The sequence below is a fragment of the Odontomachus brunneus genome, unplaced genomic scaffold, assembly GCF_010583005.1.
Source record: "Odontomachus brunneus isolate Ranch 3 - 2012 unplaced genomic scaffold, Obru_v1 Obru_scaffold_286, whole genome shotgun sequence".
Taxonomy (NCBI): Eukaryota; Metazoa; Arthropoda; class Insecta; order Hymenoptera; family Formicidae; genus Odontomachus; species Odontomachus brunneus.
In genome coordinates, this window is record NW_022639736.1 from 153,068 (window position 1) to 167,963 (window position 14,896).

The following is a 14,896-nucleotide window of genomic DNA, read 5'->3' on the forward strand; positions in this document are numbered from 1 at the left end:
CTCTCTCTCTCTCTCTCTCTCTCTCTCTCTCTCTCTCTCTCTCTCTCTCTCTCTGTCTCTCTCGAATGCGATAGAATTTCAACGAGACGAGCTTGCCGCAGCGGCGGATCGAAAAAAATCCCGCTGCAATTTCCGCCTCGATCTGGAGCGCCCAGGTGGAATCCCGACGGAAGAATGCTAAGCGCCGGATATTTGAAGTCTGTGAACGTTCGGGTCGCCTTCATTACGCATCGAAGGAGATCTCTCTGCTTCCAGAGATTGAACGCACGTTGCATTATTGCAGGCTCTTTGAGTTTTGACATTAAGCGTCGTCCCGCTTTTGTCCCCCGCAAGAGCCGGGAAATTTCACTGAATTGCACTGCAATTACGTCGATGTAATTGCAATCTTCTCCGTAACGAAATTTTGTAATGACGCAAAGAGAAAAATGATCGTGCAATTTTGATTTCTTCGCGGGGAAGAGAGATCGGTTGAATTAACGTGATGATAAACGAGAGCCACACCTATTTCGATTGCGGAAAACAGAATTTCTACTTTTCAGAAGCGAATTTGATTCATAAGATATCCATTGGAGATCTCAAATCTCAGTGATGTGTTACTTGAAGAAGCATTCGCGTTCAAGAAAATTACATTTATGACATTATGTTAAAATTCACTCGCGGCGCGGAATTTGTCACTAAATTCAACCGCTTTGATCGCGCTACAAGTAATTATGCGACAAAGACTCGAATTTAGATTGCACGTTTTGTTTTTTACTCGCGAGTTAATTGCCGAATTTGTCTCATAGGAAGGCCAGAAATTCTGTTTCCTTGTAGATCACAATCTTATATATGTATGTCACTACCACTATTCTCGTGTTAGAACAACCAAAAAATATGGTTGTGGCCAAAAATAGCTATAATTTTAGATAAATCATTTCTTCCCTCAGTGTACGTGACCCAATTAAATTAATACAAGGATAAGGAGAAAAAGAAAATACGTAATCGCGCGAGTAAGAAACAAAGTCGAGCGTTCTGGCGTTTGGCTCGCTCGTTGTCGCACGATTTCGAGCGATCTTTCTTGTGTTTACGTCTTTATACCTTCATTGTTGCGCTATCTCATCCGCCGCCGTAGTGTCCGTCGTTATCGCCGCACCTTGCATAGTCCGCGTCCGTAAGATTCCTGCCTGCCGATCGGCCGTAAAAAGGCCCAAGTCGGACTAATCGAACGAGTGTCGTCGCGGAGGATCGATGGATCCTCGCGACGGCCGCTCACCGGCTTTTAATTGAATTCGCTGCGCCGCGGCGCGTCGAGAGCAGCTGCTCTTCCTATCAATTATATAGTAGGTCGGCGGGCATCTAGCATTCATTACGGGATCGGTTTGCGCAACGCTCGATTTATGGAGCGGACTCGCGGATCGAGTCCTGCCTCGGGACGGAATTATCGCGGCGGACCATCTCGCAGTTCGCGCGCGCGCGCGCGCGTCGTCGTCGCCGGATGAGAACGTAAAGAGGAAAACGATGCACGCTCGCCGCCGCGATGCACCGCGATGACGAATGCACCGGTGAGAACCCTCCGCGTAAGTAAAAGTTAAAGAAATGCGCGGCGCAGGAAGTGTGATTCTTTCCCTCCTTCTCCTCCTCCTCCTGAAACTTCTTAAACATATAAAAAGAATAATAATAATAAAAGAAGAAGAAAGAGGAAGATGAAGACTACAGTTTAGAAAGTTGTGCGAAAGGAAAGCGATCGTGAGACGGTCTCTATTTTTGCGAGAGACACGATAAGCTTCTCGATGAGCGATTTAACGATTTCATTTCCATTCAAAGGGACGAGTGGGCTCTCGTACCGAATTGGGTTGACTCGCGTTCTCCGTGATATGAAATGAAATGATCATTTGAAGGAATCGTGTAGAACAATCGTGTAGAGGCGTTGTAGAGGCGCGTGAAGCACCTTGATCCGCTGCAAAAGTTGCATTTCTCGAAAAAAATCACCTTACCCACTTTAGCCCCTTCATCTCCTTCGACTCGACGGTTCCGCCGCGGCTCGCAGGTCGGCGAGAGAGAAAGAGAGAGGCAGAGAGACAGAAAGCGAGAGGGAGGAGGGGGAGAGAGAGAAAGAGACGTGAAATCAATTGGAAATACATAAATGACGGCGTTGAAATTTAACATATCGATTTCACCGATTCAATTTACCTAGCTACGTAAAAGCTGCGTAAAGGCTCTCTTTCTCGAGTGCGTAGTAGCTACCAAAGTCGATTGAATCGAATGCAAACAAAGAGATACATAAATCGCTCCGAGTGGAGAACACAGAGACGTGTCTCTCGGAGCAGAGCGGATGGCCGAGGGGGAGAGGGCGGCCGAGGAGAAGAGAAATAAAGCAAGAGGCGATCTTTGGGGTATCACACGCATACGTGTGCACACAAGCGAACGGAGTACCCGCGGACGACGACGACGAGGACTATCTCCGCTCGGCAAGAGTTCCTCGGCGCGAACGCGCGGCGGGGTACGCGTTAACGGGATCGGGAGTCGCGTCAAACCGGTTGTATGCGCGCGATGTCCTCAGGCGGCCGGGGGTGGTGGGAAGCTCGTATGTAGGTCTCCTCCTGCGATTGGTCGAAGCCGGCTTGGCCTGGCGGATAAGGCCCAACAACGCGCCGTGTCTGCCTCGGCCCGACCGACCGACCGACCGAGCCGGACTCACCTGTTGCACCTGGCTCGCCGTGATCGCGTACCGGAACCGACGGTGAATTCGGGCATGGTGGCTGGTTGGTTGGTTGGTTGGCTGTCTGACTGGCTGGCTGGCTGGCTGACTGGTTGGTTGGTTGGTTGGCTGTCTGGCTAGCTGGCTGATAGACTGGCCTGACTGGCTGGCTGATCAGCTCCAGCCGGTTTTCGGGAAATTCCGTGCTCTCCCGGGTCTGACGTTAAATTTTGACTGGTTTCATGGGAAATTTTATGTATGTCACACCTTGAACGCACGTTTTCTACCTGGGACCTCGGGACCCTCGGTAACCCGGAGCTCGTGTGAGCTTCATTATTGAGTCTTGAGTCGTCGATCAATCTTGTGATAGAGACTGTCGCGAAGTTACATAGTGTGACATACTTTGATAGAATCGCAGTCACGATTTTAATTTATTTTTACGCGTGGAATAACAAGGAAAAAATATAATCTTATCCTTAGTAAAGTCCCTCCTATACATGACCTCAAGAGAAAATATTGTAAGCACGATATTCCTCAAATTAGAGAAATTCCGTCTTTTATTTATAATATAAGTTTTGTACGTGTGTTTATAACGGAAATTTCTTCTAGTCAGAGGACATTCTGCTTCAAGTAAGCATTATTCCTTTTAATTAAAAAAAAAAAGTTAGAATAATATCTAGTAGATTTCCGATCAATATGATCCACTTTGTTAGAAGAGGAATATTCTGTCGGTAAAAGCTTTCGCTTAAAATATGGGATTACAGAAAATAGTACCTTGTAATTAAAGTTTTTTTTTTTGGATGTTATAACACATTTTCTTTTGGTTTTAGAAGAATCCTCTTGAGGCCATATATAAGAGGATTTCTGCTAAGGATAAGATTATACTTTTTTCAGGTAGATAAGAATAAGTCAAGATTTGTTATTAATAATGAGATGTAAGAATAAGTTAAGACTATGGCAGATTTTGTCGACTATGAGACGTTGCTTTCTCAGGGGTTTTGAATTCAATTTGAAGAATGCTTTGTATCCTCAGGAGGAGGAGTAAAAGCACATATATACCGGGCACTGTTAATTTAATCCTTAAGAGGATTGGACGTTTAAAACTGTGGTTCCTCTCGCGAATTCCAGGTCCCGATATGATTTCTGAGAATAATTTCCGACGATGGAATTGCGCGCTTTGGTTTTATACGCGCAATTAGCGACCACAGGATGCAACCGAATAATCGTAGTTTCGTTAACGAGCTACGGGTACACGTACGCGCGCGCACACACACCGAGTATAATAATATCGCAGAGAGCGATATTAGTACGACCAAGTGGATTAATGACCATAAAGGGATCCCGAATGAACTGTTACCGTTATCGAGAATATCCACATCCTGTTGCCTCCCCCTGTCACGGCGCGAGCCCAGTCACAGTAGATTGGTATCATGTGATTCACGGGAACTAGATCTCGACGATGTGTTACTTGAAAGCAGTAATTTCTCGGCGGAAAAATATTGATTCAATGTGGTTACATCTGTGTAACATTGTGATGAAATTCATTCACGACGCCGGGATTTACCGCCGCTAAATTTAATTGCTCCGATTGCACCACGAGCACACACATAATTATGCGTGACAAGTTTCAGATACCGGATGGTGTCGAGCTTGTTCTTTTTCTGCTCGTCGCGCGAATTTATAGATATCACGATGTAAGATATGCGAATTCACTTGTACCCGCGGAAGTAAAGCTCAATTGCAACAAAACCCGACGAGCACGCCAGACGTGTTTAGAGTAACGAGAAGTTGCCTCGGTCAGTTATCGATGCGGCGTTATCATTTATCGAAACGGTTCCCCGGCTCGCCTATCGTCGTCTTGTTTGCTCTTTTTCCGCGTGACTTTGCGCCGGCCGCGGTTATACCGGGTGGTGTGCACGTGCTACGTGAGAAGAGGGTGGGCTGTAGGACAGACAGAGAGAGAGAGAGAGAGAGAGAGAGAGAGAGAGAGAGAGAGAGAGAGAGAGAGGGAGAGAGAGAGAGAGCGAGGGAGAGAGAGGGAGAGCAGAGAGAGAAGGAGAGAAGGAGACTTAATTGCGGCATCCCGGCGCACGTGCAGACGTCGATAAGCGCATCCTTCTGACATCATCGATCAGAACGGTCGGCTTTTTCCTTTTTGCCCGGCGTTCTTCCGCACGTTTCTGTGCTCCATCATCGCTCCTGCATCTCACCGGCGTCCATATTTTTCCAAGGCCGCCGGTTATTAGTCAGACTTTCTTTCCGTTATTTTTCCGCGATCTCGCGCGCCGCGAATCGGTCTCTCGGCCGGCGAGCCGTTCGATCAGACCTCGCCGGCACAATGAGATCCTTTCCAATGTGAATCCGGATCGGAATGTAGGTTTCGACGGCAAAAATCTTCACCCAATCGACCCTATGGATCGGGCCCGAAGTGGCCACGTAAAGGAGAGGGGCTTCGTAAACGCCATGTGGGCCTCTGACTTTATCCGATCCGATCTTTTTCGACGGAAGAAGAACGAAAGGTTAGAGATATGATAATGAAAATAATAATAAGAAGAAGAACGGTTCGTGCTTTTTATACATGTCACACAGAGAGAGAAAATATCTAGAAGATAAGGAATATTTACATTGGACGGATATTAATAACATGTTGAACCAATACAATTGAACCAATATACATATTTTTATACTTTGAGAAAAAGTTTTTTTTTAAGTTAGAAGATATATATTTTCTTAGACTTTACAGTGGCTTTTCATGGAAGCAGTTATTTATTCTAGTTAAGAGAAAAATTTCGATTTAAGTAAATATGTTGTGAGTATCTACCAAGTATATATCTTTTATTTTCCAAATATTTTTTCTTTCAGTGTACGACAAAAATGCTTTTCCGATTTAACAGAGTCACACTTTTTCGCTCGCCTAGTCAAATCGCACGAATTTGCAATTGCAAATGGCAATCGGTATTGTCAAATTGTTGCTGGGACACAAGTGAGCTTCGGCGAAGAGAAGCGCGAGTCGATATTTTATATTTTATAACACAAAGATTCCGGCCATTAAGAGAAACTGATCGCGTCGTCTTATCGTTGGCCACTATCGAAGATGCTTTTAATAATGTTATCAAACGCGCGACTCTCTGCGGCGGATTCCGCGATCTCGCATCAAGATCGTATCGCGCTATGGAATCTTCGCGAGAAAATACCGCGTGCGCGAATGAATTCCGCGGCGCATCGTAGCCGCCTATAAATTATTGTCGGTCGATCGATTATTTACGCGCACACGCATTATTCTCTTTGCGTGTATCCACCACGGCCGCGAGATACAAACGAGCCAGGTGTACTCGATTTGCCGGACATATCAATACAAATTAATATACATATTGAATTATCACTTATAGGCGACACGTCGCCGTTGATTACTAAGCACGCATTAATAAGTCTCCGAGATAAAAGGCTGAAAACACACATAAAATAAAACTAAGAGTAAAATCAAACAGAAAACACACAAAAAAAGTCCCGGAGAAAAATTAAAATAGATAAAAGACACGAAAAATTTAAATTTGTGAAAGTTATAAACAGGAAAAGAAAATTTGGCTGGATAAACCAATTTCTGGTGAAATACAATTCTCGTGGAAACTATTAGAATTTAGTTTAAATATTGCCAAAATTTCTGGTTAACCTAAATAAGAATTCGGGCAACTTAAATTATTGAATCGTTTATATTTCATCAAAAATTGATTCATACAACCAAACCTTTTTTTCGCGTAGAAAGAAAAATTTTATCAAAATAAAAATTGGAAAATGTCAGTTCCTCCCCTCTTACAAGATTTCTTCTCTCGCGCCAAAGAAAGAGTTCGCGTTAATTTTTCGGAATTGGTTCTCAATAAGACGACTCGTCAAATTAATCGATCGCTTCCACGACCGCGCGGTAGCAGCTGTCTGCAGCACCGAGCGCTGCTTGATAAGTCCGGCTCCTCCCAATCCACCACCGTGCATCACTCTCTGCCGATAAAGTCCGATGAACATGTCTTAACCCCTCGTTGAAGTCTCCGGCATGGCAGTAGGTCGCAGCCTAGGCTTACCGAAAAGTCTACGTCCTTGAAGTTGCATCGGCTCGCGTTCCCCCGCGTGCGCGCGCTCGCGCGCTAGTTGGCGGGCCCGTCGGTGGGCCCGTCGATGAGCCCGCGTCTCTCGAGCTCGTGTTAGTGACACGTGCAGCGCGGCGGAGAACCGCCGGTGGAGAACCTTTGTGCGCGATGACGGCGGAGAAGGGGCGGCGCGGGCCCTGGGAGGGGGAGGGGCCCAAGTACCGCTATACCCGGAGCGCCCCAGGCGGAATACATACCTACCTACCTACCTAGTGCGTGCCCTCTCTCACTCCAACCGCCGTTTCTTCTTACTCCCTCCCGCGGCCAGCCGCTTGCCCCTCTTTCCGCCCTGGGCCCCCGTCGTCGGGCCCGCGCGAGCTATACCGCTGGAAGTATCCACCATGATGCACGCCATAGAGCGGCGGGGATCAGTGGCTTGCCTCAACTCGCCGACGACGCGCGTCGCGACGTCGCCGTCGTCCTCCTTCTCTTCTTTTTTTCTATCTCTCTCTCTCTCTTTCTCTACCCCCGCGTCGTCGTCCTGCGGAGAGAGTTCACGCGTCCTGCGCGCTTGTTCTTCACTGGTCCTCGGGGTCCTCGAGAGGGACTTACGAAGAGATATCGAAGGACTCTAAGGGAATCAGTGATTCCGACATTTGTGTTTTCTGAGAATTTTGGAATAGCGATTACTTCCGGACTGTTGAGTCCTTGGAAACTAGGTCTTTTTGGTGAACCCTGCTCAGAAGAAGAGGAGACTTTTTGGGGGAGACTTATTGGAGCATATCGGAGGAGCCTCTTGGAATCTCCCTTGGAGTGCCGGGACGCATGACGAGTTTCCAAAGTAGTGTTGTATTCTTTAGTGTATTCTTGATAAGAATCTAGCTCGACAGCTAGCAAGAACCGTCGTGTCGTGGGTATAGTCTAGAGGCGGTGACTTTTCCGAGCTGGCAGGGCGAAGAAGCAAAGTTTCCTTTGTGATTGGAGGAATTCTTCTCTTCATTCGCAGCCGAGCGAACGAAATCGGTTGTCATCGCCGTTGGGGTTCTTTGCGAACGACGTCGCAACGACTACAAGTTGCTAGACTAGACAGACGGACAGAGAGCTTATTCGTCGTCAAGGACTTGTCTCTTCGTCTAGTCGCGCAGATTATCGTCGCCGCGATCAGTAATTGCCATCATCGTCGTGGTTGTTTCTCAAAGACAACGACGGTCACGGTGCTCTCGAATGGTTCGGCCGGAGAAGTAGAGCGTTTCTTCGTGCTTCTGAGGACTCTGTCCCCTCGGCTGAACTAGTGCTATCGAAATCGATCGTCATCATCGTCGTCGCGGGTCGTCGTTCCTCGAAGACGGCGTCGCGTCCACTTGAAATTGGTAGACTAAGGACCAGCCGATCGCGGCGAGGTGGAAGAGGAACACGAAGAAGGCCCTCCTTCTTTCCGAGTGCTCACCCTACCACTTCCTCCTCCTCCACCTCTTCGTCCTCTTGCTCTTCGTCCTCCCTCTCTTCGTCCTTACCACCACTTCCATCGCGCTTACAGTCGTTCGGTCGCCGGCGAGCAATACGGTTTACGGCCGCGTGACGGCGTCGACATCCACGAACAGCTGGAACCACGTCGCGTCGCGTCCAGTTAGCATCCTGCAGGACCTCGGCAGCGGCTAGAACCCGCTCGGCACCAGCTAGCGAGAGTCGCAGCGGGCGACACGTGGAGCGCGAGGAACGAATTCGCGAGCGAGCGCGAGTGAGAGTGTGATATCCGCCTCTTACGGATTTCCGGTTTTGCTGGGACATGTTCGGTATCGCGTTTCGTGCAAGTGCTGAAGGGGGTAACACGGAGTGCTGAGGTGAGCGTCGCGCAAATAAGAATCTCACGTCGCCCTGAGGATTCGAGAATCCCTTGTCACGTCTCCAACGAGTGACAGGATCCGTCACTATTTCAATATTCGACAGTCCAATCTTCCACGTCTTCAAAAAGATCTAGAATATTCCACGGACCCATTTGTACGTATGGGCCCTACGGATCTTAGAGACTTACAGATTTGAAAAATTCTGGTCTCCTGCAGCTTGCAAGATCAGGATTCATCATACTCCAAGGAATCGCTTCATTTGACGAGTATAAGGAATTCGCCGTTTCCTTAAGAATCCCAATGAATCAGAATCCAATACGATCCTAGTGGTCAAGGAGCAAGGATCCATCGCACTCCGCAGATCGGAGCGTCCCGTCAAAATCTGAAAGCTCGGGAAGACGGGATCGGTCCTGCATCCTGAGTCCTGCGGAGAACCAGGAGAGCGACGTCGCATGGCAGCGCGGTCGCACCTGCGTGGTTGCTTGCGCGAGCGTCGAGCCGCGACGCCTCGCGTCGTCCAGCATGCCTTCGTGCGCCACCACATGATCGTCCAGTGAACGACCTTTCGGCTATCGTCCCGGTGAGTTTCGGCAGCTTCTCCTTCGTCCTCGCGGTGAACGCGTCCCTTCGCGAAACCTCATCTCCGCGGGTACTTCGCGGGAGGCCTGTATCTCGCGAATTTTTCCGGGAGAAGTCGCGACGTCGACGTCTTCGAGGGACTAAACTGGCAGCAGATACCTCCTCGTCTCTTCTATTCCCAGAGGTTAGTCACTCGCTCGTTCCGGTATCGTACACACGAGCGTGCTCGTGTGGGCAGAAGTGTGGGTACGCGCGCTGCAACAACCATTGCCTGTGCCTGTTTGAGTGTAAGTGTGCGCGCGCGCGCGCGAGAGCAAGCCTCGTGCAGGTATATATTTATCCGCGTTGCGAAAGTGCAACGAGCTGCATTATTTGCGGCCAGCGAGGTGTGAACTTTTTCGGTGATCGAGCCGCGTTTTAGGCCGATGTCGCGAAACGGAGAGCGTTGTCTTCGGTTAATCTTCTTTCGAAATCACGCTTTAGGGTGCCACACGTCGGAGACGTGCAAAAGGGTCCCTGTCAAAACTGAAGTCTTGGCAAAGAAAATTTCTCAAAGAAGATCTTTGAAAATAAAGCATCACCTGTAATTTATTAGTATCAACTCTCTTTCTACACCGAGACAAATACTTGAAAAATTATTTGTGGGATATAAAGTTTATTTTTGTGAAAAAAGTTTATTTCCATGAAATAAACTTTTTATCTCACAAATTACTTTAAAATATTTTTGTCTCAGTATAAGTTGCACACTGAGAAAGGAATACTTGAAAATCTATTTGAGGGATATAAAGTTTATTTCTATGAAATAAACTTTCAACCCTCATAAATAAATTTTCAAGTATTTTTTTCTCAGGACAACGTTAGAGTCGCGAACAACAGTGTTGGGCATTAATCGAATAAATTTTCTTTGACTGAAATAATCGGCGAATCAATCATCAAAATTAATCAGTCGTCATCACAATAAAATCACAAATAATTTTATCGACTGGTAAAATTAATTATTGATCAAATTTTGGTGTAATCGATTACACATTAATTGATCATTAATTTCATCAAGCGACCTAATTACTAATGATTACACTTACGACGATTGATTAATTTCGATGATTGATTTACCGATTCTTAATCAAAGAAAATTTTAATGGAGTATTGCGCCTCAACATACCTGCCAAACAATACTGGTAGTTGGGTTAAATTTTATTGTTTCAATAGTAATGTTATTGAAATTAATATAAGTCGTATTATCAAAAAATTGTTTTAATAACTCGGACATTAGTTGCAACAACGTCAAATTAAGAAGATTTACTTCAATCACAGTACTGTTGATTGAATACTGACTTAATAGCATTTCCGCCCTATGTGTAATTCCAAACCACTCACAAATGAAAGCTTGATGGCTTTCGTAATGCTTATCAGTAACGACGTCATATTTACTTGGATTGGTCAAAATTTACGACTTGGCTCACTAATATCAAGCCTCGTGCGGAAGGGGTTAATGGAGTTGCTCATATGAAGTGCCTTCACAGTGGTAAATCGACTCGAACAACTCGCGTAGCTCGCGCTTCTCGTGAAATAATGATCGCCAAGTAATGCCCTTTCTGAAACGACTGAGATTCGATTATCGCGAATAACTGTCGTTGCCGTTCGATAATCGCAGAGCCACGAAGGTCGTGACGGTAAGGTGAAGTGTGTCCTGGGGAGGATCGGGTCGGGATGAGCCACCTCGTGCCGTGGCGGGCGCGTAATCGCGGATCACGGCGCGGCGTTGTATCTCTTTGTCGATCGCGGGCGCGCGCGCACGTTCCGGATGCGTGTAATCGCCGCGAAGTTACACGACGGCTTAACGACGACGGAGGTGTCGTCGCCTCTTTCGCGCGCGCTGGAAATCTTCGCGATGACGCAGCCTCCTCCATCCGCGCGCGCTCCATCCTCGGCGCGCTCGGCGAGGTAGGTTCATCAATCGTGCGTTGAAGAGACGCGCCGCGCTTCATCGCCCACGATGCGCGCCTCGAGAGGAAATTACGCTGCGGACGTAACTGGGATCAAAAATCCGATCCTTCGACACGCTCGTTTTTCCCGAGAGACTCGGTAAACGACCGTGCCTGGTGTATACATTCATGTATTGCGCGCGATTCGCCACGGCGGTGTTCTCTTGACACCCGTTAGGCGCTTATCAGCCGCTGGGATCGCAATTAATGGGAAATATTTCCAAGGAAATCGTTACTTAATAACGATTTCCTTGAAAAACCCGACGTGATACGTATTCGCGCGGTTAGTTTCGATGGAAAATTACGATATAATGCAAATGAACGCGCGGCGCTGCAAAGAGAAAGTGCGCGCGCGATTATCGTCAAAATTGTATTTTTTGTGGGCGCATCTCGTCACCACCGTCGCGGATAAACACGGAAATCACTCTCGATGCCGCAGAGGAGGAGAGAAGAATCACGAAGCAAATGACAAATTTACGATTTACTGCATTTAGGGATCCAACATGAAAAGACAGATTTAAAGATCAGCTACACAAGAATATCTCTGATAAATACACAATTATTTTGACGAGCAAGGAATAGGGGGAAGAGTGTGGATGTCAAACGTGCGGGGTAAACTCGAGTATGACGACTATATGGAAAACGTGGCCATAAACTGTACTTTGTCTAATAATTGCTAAATAGTTTTAATGCCTAATGTATGCTCATAAAGTACCCTAAATATCGATTATCTTTGAGAATTACAAAAGCGTACTACAATTATTGAAGATATCAATCTATAGCCATTATACCCGAGTTTAAGCGAACAGACGATTGAATAAAGTCAGGTTGCGATTAATTTGTACTTCAATTTTTACGCGAATCTGCATTCTCGCAGATTTTCAATTTATATTGCAGGAATTAAAGATTATCTGTCGATTTTGAATATTAATCAACTGTGAAATATGTTATAGATTAGAGTGAAATTATATAATATTCGCGAAATTATTGCTCGTATTTTAACGTGTATGTGCAAATGCCCGCCAAATTAACGTCGATTAATTAACAACGAGCAAGACTGTTCGTATTCGAACTAATGTTTGTTTTTTTCATTCCTCACACGCGCATCCCTCTTCTGTCATTCCGGTGTGCCGTGACTGCTTGTCGTTCCGAATCAACTGTGATGTATCGCTCCAAACTGGAGGATGATTCGCCCCGGCGCGTTGCTGCCTGCGAAACGAAAAATTCCAGCTGCTCACGGTACCGCGACCACGCCACGGTATTAATTAACTATAAAATCATGATAATGACGAATGTGTCGTGCGCGTGTGCGTGCCTGCGTGCGCGGATCGCGCGTGGACTTTTGCGTTCGTGTTGCCGCGAGAAAGAAGAAAAACTGATCTCGTATTCGTGCAACGCGCCGTCAATTTTCGTAGAACTCGGAAAATATAGAATTTCAGCGCGATTACCTGAAACGTGAAATTTCACCTCACATTATACGGGAAGAATTTTACAGTGAAAATTGCCATAGAATTTTGTAAGCGAGGGACATTCCGCAAGTAATTTCTAATCTGTCGTTTGTATCTTAGAAACTGTAACGTGCTGTTAAAAAATTTATTAATTGTAGCGCAATTAATTATTTTTTCTTTAGCAAGATAGATCTTACTGATAGTTTCTTCCTACATTTAAAGGAAAAATTATCTAAAAAAGTATCTAAAAAATAAGTATCTAAATTTATTCGATGAGTAATAACGTACTTGAATCTAAATTCTATTTAAGTAGAATAAACAATTACTTTCAAAAAGCTAAGAAAAGCTAAGATTTTAAGAGGATTTTGTATCAATATAAATAAATATACGTTATTTTAGTTACTTACCGAATAAATATATTTTCCATTTCTGAAATATTTTTTCTCTCAGTGTAGAAACAATAACTGGATAGAATTTATATACTGAAAGAAAAGACAGTTGGATTGACAAAATAGGTGGTCACTCGCCTCTTTAAAGAAATATTGTATCTATTGAACAAATTACGCGTTATTGCAAGTATAAGTTACTAACCAAATTGCAATCATTGAGCCAAATGATAACACACATCACAGTAACTATATAATTTGTTCAATTTCGACTAAACGTCTGCTTGCACGAATTTATATTTGATAAAATATATTTAATTAATATTTGATAAAAAAAGACATTATTGGGGGTTAGAGAATTATTAATTAAAATTCAAGAAAAGAAGGTTACAGGGTTGGTCAAACGATGTTAAAAGATTTGTACGTTAAATTTGGAGGAAATCCTGATGCGCGCGATATATCGTAAGGCATTATTATCTTCCTCAATTAATTGAATAATTAATTACGCAAATAAAATCCTGCGTTAGACTCTTATTTGCCCAAAACATTTTTAACTTACTTAGATACTTATCAGAGCTTTATTCTTAAAGAACAAATTTTATTTGTTCAAGCAAAGTTTCCTTAACTCAACCACTTTTTTTTCAGCACCAGAACACCACATAGCGCGCGCTTCGCGCGCGCCACTTTAGCCTTTTCGTTGTATTTACAATTTATATTATAATACTAGTTTTTACAAATTATATTCCCAGCAAACACAATGTTACATATAACGTACATGTTAGTTGTAATACGACAATTCTAATGTACAAGTTTGTCTATAAAAATTATATTTTTGTGATAATCTAAAGAATACATTAATAACATTTTTAAAGAAAATCTGTTTCTCGATTTACCAGCTACTAATGGTTTTTTTACTGGAAGCACCATAAATTTCCGTTGCTTACAGTTTTCGAAAATTTTATTCGCAGTAAAAGAAAGTTAAGGACAAACAGTAAGAGCTAGAACAAACATATTTCAAATAGTCAATTTAGAAAAAAGGGAGTTTTTTTATTTATTGCCATTGTGAGATTTACTGTTTGAGAAGAATTCCTTTTTTCTCAAACATAAATGTTCTCTCCGTCTGAATACAGAATACTGAATTCTTTGAAAGTAGAATGTATCATATCTTCGACAAAAACTTGAAAAAGACAATCTTGAAAAAGATAACATTGTTCTTGTGTGAATAGTTCTATGACCTGCGATATAAGTGGTAAATCTTAAGCAGTAAATAACGATAACAGTGAATAAAAGAACTTTCCCTTTTTTCTAAATTAACTATTTGATATATGTTTGTGCTAGCTCTTACTGTTTGTCCTTAACTTTTTCTTATTACGAACAAAATTTTCGGAAACTATAAGCAACGAAAATTTATGATGTTTCCTTTTATGAGGTTTCCAAAAAAACCATTAGAAGCTGGAAAACATTTAACATATAAATTTATTTATTATTTACATATTTACATATTTTATATACATATATATGTAACATTGTGTTTGCTGGGATTACAATAAATATCAAATTTATATGACGCGAATAACACAACCTGATCTGTCACCGCGGCTAACAGCTGCAAGCGGCACGAATTCAACTGCGACGGGATCGAGACAATTGAGACGGTCGAGACGGCCAATTAGCGCCGCGGAAAAGAGGCTTCACCCACTTCGATACATTCGAGATTTAGTTAACACGTACTTTTTCTGATAGGATATGAAAAGAAACTAATATTCTGTTCGCGTATGGATCAAATTATACGACATTTTCAATAGGCCTTCTTTGGCGAGAGGAACATTCTTATCCGAGAGTTCGTCTCACCTCACGGTACACTTTATACTCTGGGAGAGAAGTCTGTATACATCTAT

At 44.2% G+C, this 14,896-nt stretch overlaps 1 protein-coding gene across 11 annotated transcripts in view; it reads left to right on the top strand.

The window, feature by feature from the left end:
- LOC116853201 (protein sister of odd and bowel-like) overlaps positions 1 to 14,896 on the top strand; it is a 143,650-nt gene that overhangs the window by 56,097 nt on the left and 72,657 nt on the right. The window contains exon 1 of one of the 11 annotated variants that reach the window (XM_032834153.1): positions 6,533 to 9,180. The exons of 9 other annotated variants lie outside the window; for them this stretch is intronic. The gene's annotated coding sequence lies outside the window, so the exon portion shown is untranslated. One more of the 11 variants, XM_032834151.1, reaches the window with a different exon arrangement.